Source organism: Protopterus annectens, chromosome 1.part1 (genome assembly GCF_019279795.1).
Source record: "Protopterus annectens isolate FY-2018-M chromosome 1.part1, PAN1.0, whole genome shotgun sequence".
NCBI lineage: Eukaryota > Metazoa > Chordata > Ceratodontiformes > Protopteridae > Protopterus > Protopterus annectens.
The window spans coordinates 637233395-637254112 of record NC_056726.1 but is presented as its reverse complement, the minus strand read 5'-3'; positions in this window follow the sequence as shown (position 1 = coordinate 637254112).

Here is a 20718-nt window from a genome sequence, read left to right as displayed (position 1 = left end):
TGCATACACATATACTGACCTCATAAGGCCCAAACATAATGAAAGTTTTAGTACATGAAGAGAAGTCTGAGATGACATCTTTGCTTTGCTTAGCAGAAGTATTTCAGGATCAAGTGGGAATGGAACTCACCAAAAATCAGATATTAACTGAATATAAGGAAAAGGATCAGATGAAGAGGGGAGAAAATTAGAAAATCCATAACTGTAATGGTAAGTAGAAAGCTCCTGTTGAATAAGATTTGACACAAGAACGGTTAAGGACAGGTACATTAAAACTAAAATATGAAAGGCTAATAATGGTTGCCTAGGATAGCAGATTACTTACACATTTGTTTTCAAAAGTCCAATGAAAAGATCTGAGAAACAGACAAATGCAGATTCTGTAAACACTCGTAGCAGAGGGATTATACACTGAAAGGCATGATTACATGGCATGGGGATTATGCAAACACTGTAATATGAAATAGCTGAGAATCATTTGAAACATGAAGCACAAGGCGTTATAGAGATGGGTGAAGTTTATACCACATGGAATCATTCGTTACAAACAATTCAAAAAATGGATATGATAAAACCAGATATAGTAGGCCAAGAAAAAAGGACAAAAGTAGTATTATTGAAATTGGTGCAGCCACTGATTACAGTGTCTTACATACAGAGAGCCACGGAGTCATAAAATACACGGATTTGCAAGCAAAAACGAGCAATGCAGAAGAAAGATACCAAGGCAGTTGTAATAGAATTAGGAACAACATGTCTAATAAAAAAGAATTTGCAGTCCTATTTAGATATGCCACCAGTTCATGCAACCTGTATGAATTGCAGGAGGAGTCTGTTCTGGTCATATTGTGGGTGCTGAGATGAGCACTGTTGGTTGACATCAAAGACTGAAGCAGTACAAATTTCATGAACTTTAATTATACCCTGATCTAGGAATGAGATCAATTCCTATCAAGATACTAACAGGCCAAAACACTTGGCAGAAATTTAACCAACAAAAGATGAATCTTATTTCTACTTGTTTATATTTGTAAAACTCTCAAGTGTATTCATCTAATTCTGGATGAAAACAGTGTCATCTTTTTCACTGAGTGTGTGAAATGTGTGTGGTCACTTTACATATGTCAATGCCTCCTCTTTCTGGGGGATGCCTTAACTGCATGTGTAAATATGGTGGTTGCCTACTGAAGCATTTTATTTATGTAGCCTAAATGTTTCTTTGATTCTTTCTGGATATTCAGCACAGAATATTTCTGTTTGGCTTTTCCTTTGTTCATATGATTTTTACCAAGGAAAATGCATGATGGAGGAGGCCCTTAGTAGAACCATGTCTTAGTTCCTTTGTTCATATGGTTTTCAACAAGGTGAATGCTTAATGGAGGATGTGCATAACTATGACCTTTTTTTCCCATCACATTGACTGTTTACTTGGCAGATCCTTCCCAGCAATACCTTTCACCAGCTATAGCCTGTATTTTCTAATGATTTAATTTCGTGGGGAATCATGATTACAGTTCAGTCTGAGCCCAACAGCAGATACTGAAGTGCAGCCTCCACTGTGTGTTGTTATACAAGATGATTTCTTATATTTTAAATTATTAATATTTTGTAAAGGTTAATTTAATCAGACTTTATATCAACTTTGTCCATCCCAGTTGTGTGCTGTCATTTTATCAGGATTGACTATGCTTCAGTCATGTTGTAGGCTAACTTGCAGTAGTAGCTCATGGTTTGCTTTGTTTAGTTGTTTACCTCAGCTTTGGTTGCGATTGCATGGACCTTACCAAATCTTTCCTCACTTTTCTGGTAGTCCATCGAACTGAGATGTTGGGGACATGCTGTATCTGCAAGCATTTTTACAGTTTCATAATTAAAATCTGGCTTTTAGATTTCTTTAAAGAGAGTTGCTGAGTTGGTGCAGTTTACCAATAACATTTCTTTTGATTGGATTACAACTCTGTAATGACATCCTATGCACAAATTTTTGATGGATACAGTTTGTGTATAGGTGAGAATATTTAATGTCTGCTTGTTTTGTGGTTGCAAACTGGGTATTAATTCCATTTAAATTGTTTCTGCAGAGCACTGTATGGGCACGGCAGCCTTTCCCCCAGTTACTAGGTGTTGCTTGATGTATGTATGCTAGCTTATAGACATTGTATTCAATTGTTTTAGGAGGAACAAAATGTTATGACTGATTACTGTGCACTGTTTTTCATGCACATAGTTATTTCTCAAATATTCTCCACATATTAAGAGCTTGATTTTTCAGGAAGCTACAGAAGCTGGAAGATGTCTTTGATTAGTCCTGTTTTCTTATTATTTTCAATTACACTGTTGGCTTATTTACCGAGTCCTCCTTCCCAGCCTCAGGCTTATTAGTAAGTCATTGACTGTCTAGTGTCTCAAAAGAGAGCAGGTAGTGTTGCAGTAGACAAATTCCTTGGAAAGACAATCATAGTTTGTGCTTAAACCCAGAGCACAATACTGAGTTGTAAAGTCTATCAAGAATTTACACTAAAAACTTGGTCTGGAAGAGACTCAAGGCTTTGACTCATGCCACCATTGTGCTTTTTAGTTGTCCCTGTCCTTGGAATTCTGCACTGTAAAGCATAGCTCTCCACCTCTTAGCACAAAAAATCTGGACAAAGCCAAAAATAATGAGGTGGCAAAGCCTCAAAAATAGGAACATATTTTAAGAATTGCTCTTAAACTCAGAAATAAAAGGTCTTGTGTTGCCATACATTTTCTGAAGGATATGAAGTCTGAAACTCAAATGGATGTCATTATTTAGTAAATTTAGTCCTACTAATTATCCACAAAAATCCAGAAAATCACAAATTTTATGAGGAACAGGCCAAAAAATTAGGCAAAAATCTGGACATTCTGCGAAAATATGTGCAGTTGAGAAGTATGCTGTAAATCGTTGAGAAAAGCGATCAAATAATAAGACAATCAGGCATTTGGGAGTTCCCAGGGTGATTTACATCTCTGTGATCTGAGGCTTCTGGAAAAGCCCCTTCAGAGAGCAGCATTCCTATAGCTCAAGAATACCTCCCAAACTTGGAGTTCTTGCATGATTTGTTGTCTCAGGAGAGAATGGGGTACCCACTATTGTCAAGGAAGACACCCAGATTTGGAGCATGGAGGTCCAGAAACTCCATCCTCAAGCTGCCAGTAATAGAGTACAGTGTATTAACTGGCATGTACCTGACCAGGCATTTGCAACAGCTAGAGCGACCACAGAGGTTCTTCACTAAAAGAATACAGGGTGTAAATATGTCCTATGTGGACCTCAGTAATGCTCTGTCCCTGTACTTGATCTCCTACAGACTACTGAGGGACAGTCTGTGCTTAATCTAATTGAACTGCTACACATTTACAAAACAAGCAGCACTAGAATTACCTGATTTGAGGATCCTAATCTCGTCTGTGACATAAAACATGTTGCAGGAACAGGTATGTGTTTCCAAGATTACCCCTTCTCTGGAACAGACTCCCTGTTTCTGTGAAGCAGAGGATGTAATTTTGACCAATGGATGAGAGACTCCTCACTTGTCGTCTGTGGCCCTTATAGACAAGAGGCAGTTTGTTGTCATCCTATACACATTAGTAATGCTTTACTGAAAGATGAGCATATTCATTCAACTAAATTATGTAATCTTTGGGAGTTTTTTTTCAGCTGAAGTTATATTTAATATTGGAAAATTTTGGTCCAGAGGGTACAAGTAGGATGATGTCATTGAGCCTTTCTGGTCATTAATAGTTGAAGCATGTGACAGGAATATACCTACTGAGAAAAATGTCTTTGGTTCCCCTGGGTATTTATAATGACAAATTTTGTTTTGTAACAATGCATACCATTTTTCCTGATAAAGTTTTTGATGTTATCAAAAGACATTGGCATATATTAATAGCTTATGTCATGCTGAATTTTGCTTTGCCTAGGATCCCTTCTATTTCATATTTAGTGGGACCTAGTTTAAAAACTAAATTAATTCAAAATTTGATTCTGTAAAATATGATGGTCAAATGTGTCATACTATAGGGACAAAACCTTACGGCACCTCTAAAGTATGTGATGTGGTGGTGAGAGAAGTTATTTGTTTTTTTGCTATAAGGATCTTTTATGTTCATGGATGTTTTTCTTGTAAAACCGAGCATGGTTGTTTATGCAGTTATTTGCCCTTGTAATCTGTTTTATATAGGAAAGCTGTCCAGAATGGTGACGGTCAGAATCATGGAACACTTAAAAGACTGTAGGAATAAAATGTTGAAAATTCTATTGCTGATCATCTATGGCGTAAACAAATGGGGATGCTAATGTTTAGATTTTTTGTTATGAGACCGGTATGTGTTACCTCGGATCTACTTTACCTTATCAAAATTTTAATTCATCAAAATTTAAATTCATGAGACTACTACATTGAAGACCTACTTTAATGAATGATCAGATCACCGAAATCTTACTCGGGGAAAGGAGACAGTTCAGCATCACCAAACAGACCTACCAAAGCCACCCCCCCAACTAAATATACCAAGTCCGAGATTGCACTATAGTAGGGAAAATGGCAAAGTTCTGTATGTTGGTCAACAGCCTCCTTTCCTGGAATAAAATTCCAGTGACCTGACCGTTTTAAAGTAAGTTTCCGATGTAGTCATCTCATGAATTTAAAGTTCGGTGAACTGAAAGTTCGAGAAGGTAAAGGGGACCAGTTACCTCAGAATATAGTCAGCAATATTTTGTAAATATGTTAGATAAAGTGGAGGTGATGCTTATTTTACAGTATGATACATTACAGCCTAGGGTACTTAACAGTGAGCCGCCATGAAAATATTTAATTAAATGTGAATTGGAATATTTTTTGAATTTTTGATAGATGGGTTATGTCTTAATTTGTCTATTAGACTTTACTTGATTATTCTTTGAATACTTTAACCTTGACGGACTTTTTAGTCCAAGGTGCTAGGTCATTTTAATGAAGTTTGAAGCATATTGTTTTATTTATTTATTTATTTATTTTTAATTATTGTTTATGGTGAAGTGCTATTTTAGCTTCTGTGGGCCAACTGAATAATACTGAGGATAATTTTGCTTTCCAGAGAGCTGTCGTTGAGCAAAAAGAGGATTTATATGTTTACTGCATTGCAGTCTCAGTTGATTGTTGTCCCTTATCAGCTGAAACAGCTTTTTTATATGTATAGATTCTGAGCCAAGCTTCTGATGTGGAGCCTACAGCTTTGTTCCTGCCTTCTCAGGTGATTCCTAGCATGGTATGTGATGGAAAGGTACAAATTAATACAGACCTCCAACTACCAGCTTCAAGGTTTGTTCCTACTAACACTAATATGGAGAACTCTTTTAAAACTGATAAATACTGGGACAATGAATGATACTAGAAAAAAGTTTGGGGATGTAATCCGTTTTAATTCAGGTGTTAAGACAGATTTGCTACCATTTGCTCCTAGAACCGGGAACAGTAAGTGCATACACGTTTTCTGCTGTTGCTGTTAATAACCTACTCTGTAAGAATAATCATCTCTCAAAAGGAACTTATGGCAGTCAATCTGCTAGGGTATATACATTCTCAACTGCCAAATGGAATTAACACTGGCAGTTAAAGATAGCAGCAAATTGGGTAAGAATTCTAATTTTATAACAAAAACCATATGCCCTTGGCAAGCGAGTGTGTGTACGTGCCTTTAACTGCTAAATAGAGTCAAACATCAGCAGTTAATATGATGACTTTTTTTAACACTGGTGGTTTAATAAATAAGGTGGATGATTGCACCTCTCTCATTAATGCCTCTCAGACAGAGGTTTTACATACCTGTGTGGTTCAGTATAATGTTCGGTGCAATAATAGTGCTGCAGTTGTAAATAGGAATGCATATGAAGGGAGAATTTTGGATTTATTCATCCTGTGTTTTAGTTTATACTTTTAGTGGTAATTCTGCTGGCTTTAGTAGAACATATTTTGATAATGGTTCTAAGGCAGAAGTCTCACATACAAATTCTGTGGTTAAACAGGATATTCAGCATGAGGGCAGTATAGCAGCTAACAATGGTAATGCAATAGAAGGGAAGAGTACCAAGATGTGGTTTGTCTTTGTTGGTGGAAATTCTGCTCATTCTAGTAGAACTGGGACACATACATGGTGGACTGGAAAGACTTAATTCTAATATTTTGTAGGATGTTCATTTTCCAGCCAAATTATTTAATGAACAACTTCTATCATGTGTGGGCAAGGCTGATATATTTTTGGAAGGTATGGCTGCCATGGAATCTTCCCCTGGTGGAACTAAAGCAGGAGAATATTTGATCAGTAAATTAGGTTTATGTGTTCTAGGTCAGCCTTCCACCCTTTTTCTTCTGAAGAGTTAGATCTGCAAGAAAGGTGGCAGAAACAGCTGAATGGTTAAAATTCATAGTCAAATTAGAAAATATAATGTAGTAGTCACTAATATTCCTAACATGAAAGCAGAAATGTAAGGGGCAATATCTAATACTAATTTTGATAAGAAAATTTCAGAGATTAATTCTAAACTTGTTAGAATTGAGGAAGCTGTTATCAAGCATAAACAAAACAGGTTAATAAGAGAAAAGAATGATTTTTGCCTCAAATAATGTTTTCCAATGGGAACATAAGAGGTCAAATTATAAAAGAGGTCAACAATCAAGATGGGGCAATTCTTCTACAACTTTACATAGTATTTTGTTTGCTACAACAAATGCAGATTCTTCACATGTGGCCACTGATCTTTCTGGAAGGGGTCAGGTATTTCATCACATGAGATCATGAGAACAAAAAAGGGGCAATGTTTTTGGACAAACTATTTGAAGAAACATTAAAAGTAATCTTTGTATAATTCTGTACATTTCAACATGGTATTAAAATTGATACCACATTTTGGATTTTTGTTAACTGTTATAATGGTTCTCAAGTTAAGAATTTATCTAATGTTCATCTGCCTAAAGGTCCAAAATTTGTTCCCATTGTTACCCAAAAGCTAGAATATTATTGATTGATGCAGTTTTTTTGTAAAATTAAGTTGTTTATTGTGACGATATGAGGTACTGCCAGCCATGCCAGCAGTAGGACAGTATATGTATGACTTGCGCCAGCTCAGCTAGCTGGAATTTTTTAAATAATTATGTGCCATTTGTATATCAAACTGATTTGTACATATGCTTGTGCTGAAAATGTATTTGTGAGGTTTGCTTGTGTTAAAGTACATCAACAGTGCACCCTGCTGGAATGAAAAGAAATGTAATTGTATGACTAGAGCTTAACTAAATGTGTATGTAGGACACTGGGACAGCAAAGATTAACCAGCTATATTATTTTTGAAAAAATAAAGGAAATGTAAATCAGCTGTTAAACCATTAAACTGGCACCCCACGGTGCTGAATAGGACAGAGTACAGTAGGTTTGGAAGAATCCTTTGTTCATTAGCTCAGTAAAAAGAGGGGAAGCTCCAGACACTACCATAAACATTTAGATGTGTATAGTAGCTACCTATGCTAAATTCCTGTCTCAGCTTCAAAAGGGGATGCTGTGAGAACCTAGAGTCAGGTGACCAGCCAAGGTAATTCTGCAAGCCACCTTGGCTATTATATTTTACAGGGAGTAATCTCTGAGGATGGAGTATTCTGTTTTGGGGAACCTGACTAGAAAGACTGGTCACGTATTTCATTGTGCCTTGCTCTATTAAGTAAGTTATTATTGAATAGTAATTCTCCTAGATTCAGTCAGAAATATAGTGAAACTTCGTTTAGAGATTGTTTTTCTTTATTTGTATGAGTCTGTCCATCAGTGTTATTTTCAATATTCCCTGTGATTTGAATTCTGTGGTTTACTGTAAATATGTATTCAATATGCTCTTTTATTATTAAACATATTTAAAACTTTTATTGTGTCTGGTCCTTGTAGAAAGTGTTTAACCTTTGAAAGTGCTTATATTTATTTGGTGACACTTTGTGAGCCACTCCAGAAAGCCTAGCCATCTTGGTCAACTGCTACCATTTGTATTAGTATTAATATTACACAGTAGAATTGGACACACTTTGTTAAGGGCCTTAGAGTTGCTGATGGTGGAGTGTCTGGTGGCGGTGATAACTACCTTATACTCTGAGCAGAAGGGGACACAGTAGGTAAAGCTGTGCCAGCCTTTCTCAGATGTGTGTGTATGTAAAATCAAATCTCACAGTGTGTGTGTGTGTGTGTGTGTGTGTGTGTGTGTGTGTGTGTGTGTCAGCTACTTGGGGCAGGGACACAAAGCACAGGGCTTACAGAGAGGGTGCCAGAGGTCTTGGCATGGACACTCGGCTGAGAACATAACCCTACAGCTGTACCTGTGGGGAGTCTTATTGGGGACCTGGAGGGAGATGGCTTCAGACCCCAGACTGTGTGCGCTTAAGGGAAATTGTGCTGGATGCAGAGAGGTTTGCATCTGGAAATACTGAGTGTATCCATTAATATTCCAACTGCATGCCCCTCTCCAGTGTCAGTGGTGAGGATTCAGGCTACTTTGATTACTGGCCTAGCATGGAGGCATCACATTTATATTATCCTGGAATTAATAAGAAAGTAGAAATCTGTGATACTCCTCCTTTAGATGACAGTGTATTTTTTCTTGTTCTGACACTAGATTTTTCCATTGATAGCTTTTTTTTCTCTCTTTTAGAATATTTGGACAATAATGATGCTGGCATATCAGGTTTAAATACATATGTATTACCTGGAAAAAAATCTACATTTTATCCAGATGTTAAAAATAACTTTGTTGAGGTATTTGAAACATTAGTTATGAAAGATGTTTTATCACTGTTTAAAGCAAATTGTTCTTGTTCTTATAATTTGATAAAAGTGGAATCCTTTGCAGGAATTAATATCATGGACACATGAGAACTTTATTATTATTATAAAAGAGGCAGATAAAGAGGGTAATTGGGTTATCATGGATGAAAAGATAGATAAGGAAATTTGTCTTGGAGAGTTGCACTCTTAGGCTATCAAAATAGATTGTAATTCAATAGACAATCATGTATCTGAATTTAAAATGGTCATTAATAGATGTTTGAATATGGGGATGCTTACTAAATGACAAATAGAGGTGTTGACTCAGTCTTATACCCACAAACCCATTATTTTTATGGCCTTCTTGAAGATGCCCAAGTCTATTTTCCATCCCCTTCTACATCCTATTGTTTATCTGGTTTATTTTTGTAAAAAAATAGGACAGTTATTGGATAAATACCTACAACCCACAGTGGTTAAAGGTGAATCTTATATTAAGGACAGCTATAACTTTTTAGAAAAATTGAGGTAGGTCAGGAGGATTTTTTTGATGATTTGATATAAATTCCCCCTTTATACAAGTCTTTAGCTTTAAAGCTATTGATTATTTTTTTGTCTGAGGAAACTAAAAAGAACTGCATTCCATGCCTTTTGGAACTTTGTCTTTCACACAATTTTTATTATTTTGCTAGCAGTTACTATTTACAGAAGATGGGTATTGCTATGTGTGAAAGTTTTGCGCCTTCATATGCAAATTTATTTAGTTATGAATTTCTGTGATCAACAGAATATCTTACTCATCTAGTTTTTTTTTTTTTACAGACTGTTAGATTCTGTGTCTGTTGTATAGAGGATTTTTTCTATTTTTAATGGGTAGTAATCTGATTTTGATAGTTTCATGAAGCACCTTAATTCTGGGTATATATTAGAATGATAAAACCTCACTTACGCAAATCCCAAAAAGGCCGACATACAAACAGCAAACCACATGAACGCCGAATGTCCTTAAGTGCGAAATTCAAAATACAGAATCGCCATAGTTGTCCACACCATGTTTAGTGAGGTAAAACATCAGTAGGAGATTCCCTTATCTGGTATAGCTCCCTAACGTAAATGTGCAATAGTTACTGACCTTAGGATTAGGGTGTGGGTTAAGGTAAGTGCATATATAGTAATACATTATATTTATTTTGTTTGGGTAGGCAGTACATAGCGGACAGTGGAGTTGGACAACTATGGCAATTCGATATTTTGAATTTTGCTCTTAAGGACGTTCGGTGCACTTGCGGTTCGCTGTGTATGTCTCGGCCTTTCAGGATTTGCGTAAGTGAGGTTTCGGCATTCTAATATAGACCCTTAATTCTAACATTATTGATATCAGGTTTACTGGGATAATAAAAAGATGTGAGATCACATGGAATACATTTAGTCGAGCGCACATTTCTCAATCATTTTATTTGCAAATTTCGTAATGCCGAATGGTCAGCATGTCATAAAAATCATCAAATTCGACATTTCCGACCACTCTACCACCTAAACAAGCGCTACCATGGGTCAAAAAGGGGGTGATATTTTACAATTCGCAACAAGTGAGATTGCTTTTTTGAGGATTTGCCACACTGCTTTTGGCAATAACCGGATCGACCATCCACAGGCCGATCAAATGCATGCATACCAGATCACATTTTTGGATGTAAAGATTATGGTGGTAGATAATAGGCTACTGGCTAGAGTTCATAGAAAAGATACTTCAACTAATACCATTCTCTGGGCCGATAGTTGTCATCCTACACTCTATTCATGCTTTACCAAAAGGTGAACTTATTATTCAGCTATATCATGTAATCTTTGGGAGTTTTTTTCAGCTGAAGTTAAATTTAATATTGAAAGATTTTGCTCCAGAGGTTATAAGCAGAATGATGTCATTGAGGCCGTTCTGTCATTATTAGGTGAAGTATGTGACAAGGGAAGATAGTGGAACAGGTAAACAGCTTCAAGTATCTGGGAGGGGTGGTTGAGGAGAAGGGTAGTCTGAATGAAGAGGTCAAAGCTAGAATCAGAGGGGCTGCAGCCAACTGGCATAGAGTATCAGGTGTAGTATATGACAGAAGAATGCCAAAAGAAGCTGAAAAGTAAGGTGTACAAGACAGTGGTGCGACCAGTACTACTGTATGGTACAGAAACCTGGGCAGTAAAGGCAGAACAGTTGAAGAAGCTAGAGGTGATGGAAATGAAGTGCCTGAGAAAGGTGGTAGGATGCACACTGTGGGACAGGCGAAGAAATGAGGACATAAGAGCAGAAGCCAAAGTAGCTCCAATTGCAGAAAAGATCAAAGAAAACAGATTACGATGGTATGGGCACATGTGTAGAAAAGCAGAAGACAATCTGGTGAGGGAGATTTGGGACAGACAGGAAGAAGGTAAGAGGAAGCAAAGACGTCCAGCAAAGAGGTGGATGGATTGTGTGAAAGAAGATCTGCAACAATCAGGCATGAGTGTTGAAGAAAGCAGGAGAGTGGCACTGAATCGAGAGAGTTGGCGACAGTTAATACGATACCCCGACCCCATGTAAATGGGAAAAAGGGGATGATGATGATGATGATGAATATATGACAAGGGAAATATCTGCTGAAAAAAATGATATTGGTTTCCCATGTATTTTTTGTAATTATACATAACATCAAAAACTTCATCAGAAAAAATGGTATCAGAAGGCATTAGCATGTATTGCTAATTGATGTCATGCTGAATTCTATTTTACCTATGGCCCCCTCTATGTCATATTTAGTGGGACCTAGTTTTAAAACTAAATTAGTGAATTCAAAATTTGATTTTGTAAAATATGATGGTCAAATGGGTCATACTATATTTATGAAACCTTGCGGCACCTGTAAAGTGCATAATGTGGTGGTGAGAGTAACTACTTGGAATTTCAGTAAAGGGACCTTTCACATTTGTGGATGTTTTTCCTTGTAAAACTAGCATTGTTAGTTATGTGGTTACTTGCTCTTGTAATCCATTTTATATATAAAGACGCCCAGAATGGTGAAGGTCAGAATTAAGGAACACTTAAAAGACTGAAGGAGTAAAAACTTTTGAGAATTCTATTGCTAATCATCTGTGGAGTAAACACAGTACAGATGTTACTGTTTTAACATTTTTGTTATGAAACAGATGCCTGTTATCTCAGAATATAGTCAGCAATATTTTTTAAATATGTCAGATAAAGCGGAAGTGATGCTTATTTTATAGTTTGATACATTAACTGCCTATGGGACTTAACAATAAGCTCCCATGGAAAGTATTTCTTTAAATGTGAATTGGATTTTTTTTTTTAATTTTTAGTAGATTGATGTGATTGGTTGATGTGTCTGAATTGGTCTGTTAGGTTTGTTATTTATGCTTGATTATTCTTTGGATATAGTGGAGTTTGTAGATGCCCTAAGGCATGGATAATTTTTGAAAATTGGAAAATGAATGGCTATGCTTAAAAAGGGTCTAGGGCCATTAGACTAGGCACCTACTATGATTTTATGTCAATCATGCCTGACTTCACATATCTGTATGGAAGGACTAGGCTTATAAAGGCTCTAGGGCCAATAGCCTAGTCATCTCCTATTATCCTACGTCAATGATACCTGACTTAACATATCCATGTGCAAGAACTGCAGATGCTTTCTCAAATTTAAGGTGGAGCCTTCCACTACCAGTTTACTTCCTTGCCCATTGGCTTGTCTGCTGTACCCAGGCTTTTGTTTTGGTTACAAGGTTCCTTGCCTTCAGTAATCATTTACTACAGAGCCAAATGGATTCACATTCACATATATTTGAATAACTTCCTAATTCAGGCAGTATCCCAGAGAGGAAATTAAAACAGCTGTGTAATTCATTACAGACTGCTACCAAAAATCTGGGTCTTTCAGTATCCCCAAATTAAACCTCACTCTTTCAAATAAAGTGAAGTTCCTTTGATCCTTACTGGATTCCAACGACCAGAAGCATACCTCCCTGTAAACAAAGTATACCTTCTGGGTCAGTACTACCAATAGATGGCACTGGAATTCATAGCTTTCCCTGTTTTGATGTTTCACCCCAGCTTGATTGCATATGAGAAAGCTCTAGTGGTATGTAAAAAGGAACCAGCCTGCACAGTCCTTGGAGAGGATAATCCTTAGTTTACTTAATATTTCAAAACAGCAAGGATGGTGGGCCTTTTATGTCATTCTGACACTAAAAATGCCTTTCAAGCAAAAAACCCATAACAGTATAAATATGGATTCCTTGGGCATTGGTTCAGGGGCACATTCAAATGTCCTCCAATTACAAGGAGTTTGGATAGAACTCAAAGAAAAAGCATATAAAAGTAATAGAGATGATGGCCCTGATTCAGGAATTTGGACTCTTCAATTCTGTCTGGAATTGGGGTTTTGCAGGTAGCAACAGACAACACTTCTGGAATGTATGTCAACAAACAAGGAGGAACTCATTTTTCCTCTTGTGTAGGCTGGTTATATCCACATTGGAGAGAGCTGTTCATTCTGAGATGACCCTATGGGCAGTCTATATCCTGCACCAGTTGAATTAATTGATGGATCATTTAAGCAGATCAACTGCAGATAGCTACAAATGGGTGTTACACAGGAATATATGCCTCTAGATTGTTCTGAGGTGGGGTGTCATAGGAATAAACCTGATTGCCTGTCTGAGCAATAAACAGCTCAAGAAGTTCTGCTCCAGAGCACCACAGAAAGAGAGATTCATCAGTTGATGCATTTTCCTTCAACTGATATCTTTTTTGTATGCATTTCGTCCAGTTCCCCTGCTCCTTATGGTGATCCTGGAAGCAAGCAAACAGGGAAGGAGTGGCCAGGGATGCTTGCTTTTAACTTAGACAGCATTGGATGATCATCATATTGATCACTGCTGCAGTAACCTTAGCTATATGGGTTTTAACCTTCCAAGGATATAACAACAAGCCAACTTTCAAAGCTTCAGGGCACCTTCCATGCACTCAGACTGTTAAGCATCTCAAATTGAGCTGACTAAAAGACAAGTCTGGGCACAAAGCCTTCCCAAACTTTACTGCAGTTACAGTACTCAGTACACTCCACTGAGGCTTTTGAGACTCAATGGTCGGCTTGTGCTGTTCCTTTGCTGGGCAGATAAGTTCCTTTTTGGGGACGAAAACCTTCCATTTTCTTATTTGTTTTGCTGTTATATTACTTTTCTTATCAGGAAAGTTATTTTAAAGCTAGCAGTGTTGTGTGCTAATGGACTGTCACGAGACTGCAATGTACTTTTAAATGATGCAGTCATTTTTCCTTTCAGTTTAAAAGTGGTATAAAGTAACTGATAACATTTATTTATGAAGAAATTGTTTAATTTACTTTTGTAGGGCTGACATAGTGTTTTAAAGTGCTTTATAGTGCGTTAGTTTTGCTGTCAAAAAATGTACTTTTATAGGCTGGTAGATATTACTGGCATTTGCTGTGACCACAAAAAGAAAAAAGTGAAGCAAACAGCCTTTGCCACCACAGCAGCTTAGCAATTTGCATCAGTTGCAGGTGGGTGACTCTGCTGTGGCCATTTGTAGTACCTCAGACCATTCATGTTTTACCCTAGGTAACTGGTGTAGCAATACAGTCACTATGAACTGGGGATGGCCATGTCCTCTGTCGCTGTTGGGGTTTCCTCAGTGGTAAAGAAGAGCCACGCTCATCTGTCTTGAGAGGGGGAACAGGGAAAGTTTCCTTGTTTTGTCAGAATTCTGTACCCAAACCAAAGGAAAATGCTTCTGCCATTAGTAATACAGTACCCCATTGTTCCAGTCAAAAAGAACCAGAAAACAAAGCATGTATCTACTCCTCCTCAAATTTATTTGGTTAGAGTAATTTACTGGGTCTGGCTTTGGGTTTGATTCTTGTAAAGTAATTTCTGATAAAAGAAAGAGGGATACCTCTTTTCCTGAACTGATTCAAGATATTGATTCTGACCAGGAAGATGCAGTGACAGGTGCAGTATTGTTTCCTCAGATTTCTGAGTCAGGATCAGAGGAGCGCTCAGTTTCTGATTCTGTGTGTCAATTTTTCTATTGCTAAAATGTGCCAGTGTTTTCATTGGGAGAACACAGAGGTTTCTCAGTCCCTCTGAAAATACTGAGTTGTTACGGAAGGATTTTTGAGATCCTACACCTATTCTTCCTGTTCTGCCTGCTTTATTGGATGTGTGCATTACTGCCTGCAGTTTTCTTGATAGTCAGCCAGCTTTCCTTAAAAAAGACAAATGTATTTAAAATTCCACAATATTTTACATTTTTATCCACTATTCCCAAATCTGACCTAGCAGCTATAGCTCTAGTTGATCCTGCTGCTGCTAATCACCTAGTCAATTCCAATCCTACTCTTTTTGATAAGGATGGGGAAATTATTGACAGGTATGGGAAAATAAGTGTATACTTCTTCAGCTTTGATTTTCAGAATTTTGAATTGCCAAGCTCATATCTTAGTTTGTTCTGACTAATTGTGCGAGTATGAGGAATGTTTTATCTGAAGTTTCTTCTTGTAAAAACATTTGCTTTAAATAACTAATTTCTTCTCTTTCATAGGTCACTACTCATTGTTTACGGTATGTGTATGACTGCTGATACTTCTTCCAGGGCTATGACCACTGGTACTGTTTTGAGGAGGTTTGCATAACTGCATTCTCAGAACCTCCCAGATCATGATACAATGAGATTTTACATTCACCCTTAGATAGAGATTTAATGTTTGGTCACACCACTGTAGAGGTGATAAAAATGTGTGATAAAAGGGGCAAGCCGATCCAATGAATCTCTAATACTTTTCTGCTTTAATTTTCCAAAGGATTTCTATCTCAAATTTCAGTTTTAGCAGAATAGATAGTCTCAACAAAATACAGGTAAACAGTCATTTAAGAATATCTGACAAGGCAATTCCAAAAAAAGTCTTGAACATTCCAAAACCAAGGACAGTCCAACAAGTCTGAATGAAAATTCAACAAATCTTGTGACCGCCCCTCCCACCCTGGCCCCTTTCTGGCTCTCCGTTTTTCTAATTGCAGCAGATAGTTTCAAACAAATGGGTTTTGAAAATCATTCAGCAAGTTTACAGATAACAGTGGGGGAAAATTCTTCCTTTCGAGGGTGTCATTCCTCATGATCAAACGTTTTTGTTTCCACCAGTTCTTCATCACATGCTATCCCAAGAAATGATAGAACCAGTTCCTCCTTCACAGGGGGAAGTGTTTTATTCAAGAATGTTCCTAATGCCAAAGAAATAATAATGCTTGGAGACCAACTCTGTATCTTTCTTTCCTAAAGCTATTTGTGATACTGCTCAAATTCAAAGTATCACTTCAAAACCTTTTACCACTTCTTTCTCTTTCAATTTTCTGATAACACTAGACTTAAAAGATGCTTATCATCACATCCCTGTTCACCCAGACTTCAGACATTTCTTAATTGTATATGCCTGGATCACATTATCAGTTCTCTGCCTTACCCTTTGGACTGTCCACTGCACCAATAGTCTTGACACTGTCTAACTCCAGTTATAGCTCATTACAGGCTACAGAGTACCCCCGATTTTCCATATGTAGACAGTTTGATTGCCTTTGCAGAGTCTTTTTCAGTGTGTCAGGACTCCCTCTCTCTCTGTCTATCTCTCTCTTGGGTGAGATCTCTTGCACAAGCTGGGATTCCAAAAGAACATTCAAAAATCTTTTTCAATTTCTTCATACAGGATTGTGTTCCTGGGATGTCAACTAGACACCTCAGTTCAAAGAATGTTTCTTCCACAGGAATAAAATAGGAGGTCTATATCTAGATCAATTTCTAAGGTATTCCACTCAGACTTCAGTAACACCAATGAGACACCTCAGGATTTTGGGTTTCATGCCATCTACAAATGATACCTCTGTCAAGACGCCACATGAAAAAAATACAGTGGTATCTGAAATCTCTTTGGTCCCAGCACCAGCACCCTTTATCTTTTCAGGTCCCAGTGCTGGGGCTTGTCAGAAGAGAAATCATTTGGTGGAGGCAGCAGATCTCCTTAAATCTTAGTTTGCTCTTCTCCACCCTGCTCCAAAGCAGTCAGTCACCACTAATGCCTTGGACTTTGGAGATCAGTTTCAGGAGGGATAAAAGTGCAAGGGGAGGGTGTGGGACACCAAGGACAGATGCAAGCACATAAATATCAAGGAGATGCTTGGCCTGATCAAAGAAACTTTCTGAGTCATCTTCAGTCCCTGGGACATCTTCAGGTGGTTACAGACAGTACTTCAGTAGTGGCACATCAATAAGCAAGGGATAACCATGTTGTACCCCTTTTGCAGACTCACATTGTTAGTTTGGGATATAGCTTCACAGCGCAATCTCACTCTACAGGGATCCTACATTTTGAAAATCCAAGTCGATAACTTAGAAAATGAAAAACGAGTACACCAATAAGTGCTGTCACTCCATTGTAACCAAATAACAGCTGGCAAGGACACTGCGATAGATAAAATCTTCACTTTAATGAGACTGATTGAAACTAAAAACAGCAAATGCTGTAAATATACAAATGATAACCAGTTGATATACAACCCAAAAGTCAGTTAAGCGCTTTCACTCGGCATTATCCGGGCTTCATCAGAACCGAACCGTTAGTTCACAACAAGCAATTTAAAACTTTTTGGCGCCCAAAAAACAACAAAATTTAAAGGCGCAGAAGTATGATTAAGGATACAATTGCTGGACAACTGAATAAATATAAGTGTATTTGTGATATAGTTGATCACAATACCCCAATGTTACAGATAATATCAATTAGACAAATGCATAAAATGGATGAATATATTACGTATAATGTGTATAATAAATATATGAAAATAATTATTTAAAATTTTTTAAATTGCCTACTGTTTGTAAATATATACTACTGTTATACGATAATTATATTATATTATATTGTATCTCATATAATGTTATGAGAATAATGAAAAATAATAAGTATAAAAAGTATAATAAATAAATAATTGAATATTTAAATATATAAAGAAATGTATGAACATGTAAAAAATTGATTCACCTATCTGTCAAACATTTTGTAAACATGACATAAATACACAAAAAATAAATACACAAAAAATGAATGAATACAATCCTAGCTGATACTTGTTCACCATACCTTGCCATAATAAATGTTATAAAAGTTGTAAATATTATAAAATTTATTCAAATTAATATATAATTGTGTGGTTTAATGAAATAACAATGGTTTGATTGATATATAGTCGTTTAAGCTTGATGGTGTGGTGGCATCCAAATATATTTGACACCAAATTTCTTTATAGCTGAGCAAAGTTTTAAAATCCCCTCCTTTGGGATCATAATTAATTACTTCAAGTATAATGAATTTGAAACAATGGTTATCCCCTTCCCTATCTATATGTCTATAAAGTGTGTTATTGTTGTCCTTGGTTCTTATACTATATATATGGTCATAGATCCTTTTCTTTACATTTCTTTCTGTTTTGCCTACATAAAAGCTTGAACATTGTTGGCAAATGCTTAAATAAATTACCATCTTGGTGTTGTAATTTCCTGCCTTTCTTTTTACACAACTTTTATGTCCATTTTTCAAATAAATGATGTTTTCTTCGGACATATATTTACATTGATTGCAGGTACCACATTTGGGATTCATACCAGTGATTGATTTTTTATTATTATTATTCCTTCCCTTAGTTCTACTTTCCACTAGCTGTTTTATATTAGTTCCCATTTTGTATGTAAACTGTGGTTTAACTCCCAATACTTTACAAAGTTGGGAATCTTTAGAAATAATATACCAAAAATGGTTTAAAATCTTTTTGATGTAACTAGCAGCTAGGTTAAACTGTAAAATATACGTTCTGTGAAAGGAATCAAGACTGTTGTCTATCTCATTGTGGTCACAATCACGAAGTGTGTGAGTCTCTTGAAGTGCAGGCTTATGGTTGCTCCCTAATAAAGGAATGTTGTATGTTGTAATATGTATTGGATAGTGGAATCCATCATAACAATGGGATAACCTCTCTGTGTAAATAACTCCTTTATAAACTTTAATTCAGAATATAATGAATCATTGTTAGATGTCATGCGAGAAGCACGAACACACGGACCTTTGAATATATTGTTTTTCAATTTCTCTGGATGACAACTAGTATACTGTAAATAATTATTGGAAAAGTTTCTTTTCTGTGTATAGATGAAGTAAATACACCAGACTGATATTGAATAAAAGTATCTAAATAAGGTAATCCCTTGTTGTGTTATGTGAATTTTAAATATTCATTGCTACTATTCAAAAATTCAATAAAAAAATTCCATGGTGTTAAAGTCAGCATCCCATAATATATATATGTCATCCAGAAATCTTTTTACAGTAATATTTTACAAACTTAAAAAAGTCACTAGTGAAGAGTACGGTATCCTCCAAAGGAAACATTACCAAATTGGCATAGATGGGAGCACAAGCGGCACCCATCGCTACTCCTTTTGTTTGTTTGAAGTGTTCACCTTCAAAATATATATAATTGTTTTCTAATACTAAAGCCATCATTTCTTCCAATAGCCTAATTTCGTCCCATTCAAGATTGGAATACTTATACATACTTGCACTAAAAGCTTCAAGTCCTTGTTCTTTAGGGATGCACGAAAATAGGTCAATTACATCTATGGTAAGACATGTGATATTATCATATTTCAAATCTATAGGAAAATTCTTTAAAAATACCCAGGAATCTTTGACCATATGTGGGACATAATCATATATAGGTTTCAATTTATAGTCAATGTATTTACCTAATGGAAATATCTTTGATTTACTACCTGAGACTATTGGACGAAAGGGGGGATCATGTATGTTTTTATGGATCTTAGGTATACCCACTAGGGTGGCCAACTTTGGAAATTTCACCGATAAAAAATCATATATCTCCTTTGTAATTCTTCCTTCTAAATAATATTCTTCAATATAAGAATCAATCCTTTGATAAGCTATATTAAGCTCATTAAGGGATATGGATGAGTAATTACCAGAGAAATATAACAAATCTTATATCTTTTTATATACTGCATATTGTCATAAATGACTATACCACCCCCTTTGTCTGGTCTCATGACTCTGATATTGTCATTTTTCTTAAGATCTCTTATTAGTCTTTCCTCATCCTTTGTTAAATTCGCACTGAAAGCTAGTTGTTTGAGTTTGTTAGATTCTTGATAAATTTCTCTAATAACCAAAAATCCAAGGTCGAAACGGAGAAACGGAAAATATGAATCTTTCTGGCCAAAGTTTATTACAAAACACGATACACTCAATGAAAATAATCTCGCTAAACAGGTTCTATATTAAAATATAAAACATTAACGCTATTAACCACTTGCGTTTTCATCTACTAATCTCAGACTTCATCAGATGAACCTTTGCTTAAATTACACTCCCTTTTATAGTCTGTCTAATGACTTTAATTGATAAACACAATTTGAATAATTAACAATGTTCCAATTCCTTTACATGCTTTCCTTAATAAATATACTTCCCTATCTCTTAAAAACACTTCATTTTTGAAAAAAAAACGTTCTTCATTTAAAACAATATTAAACAAATAGAAACTTTCTATGGGTTAATATAAGCTCATTTCCTTTATATTTTTAAGAAATTAAAATGAAAATATAAAAGAGTGCATTTTATTTATTATTACATAGTGTCCAATTGCCATCTAGTGGAAATTCATATTCTTTGGCCGGAAATATTCATATTTTCTGTTTCTCTGTTTCTACCTTGGATTTTTGGTTTTTGGAGTACTGTTTTCACCACTTTAAATTTCTCTAATAGTTAAATTTTCATACAACTCAATACTAGGATG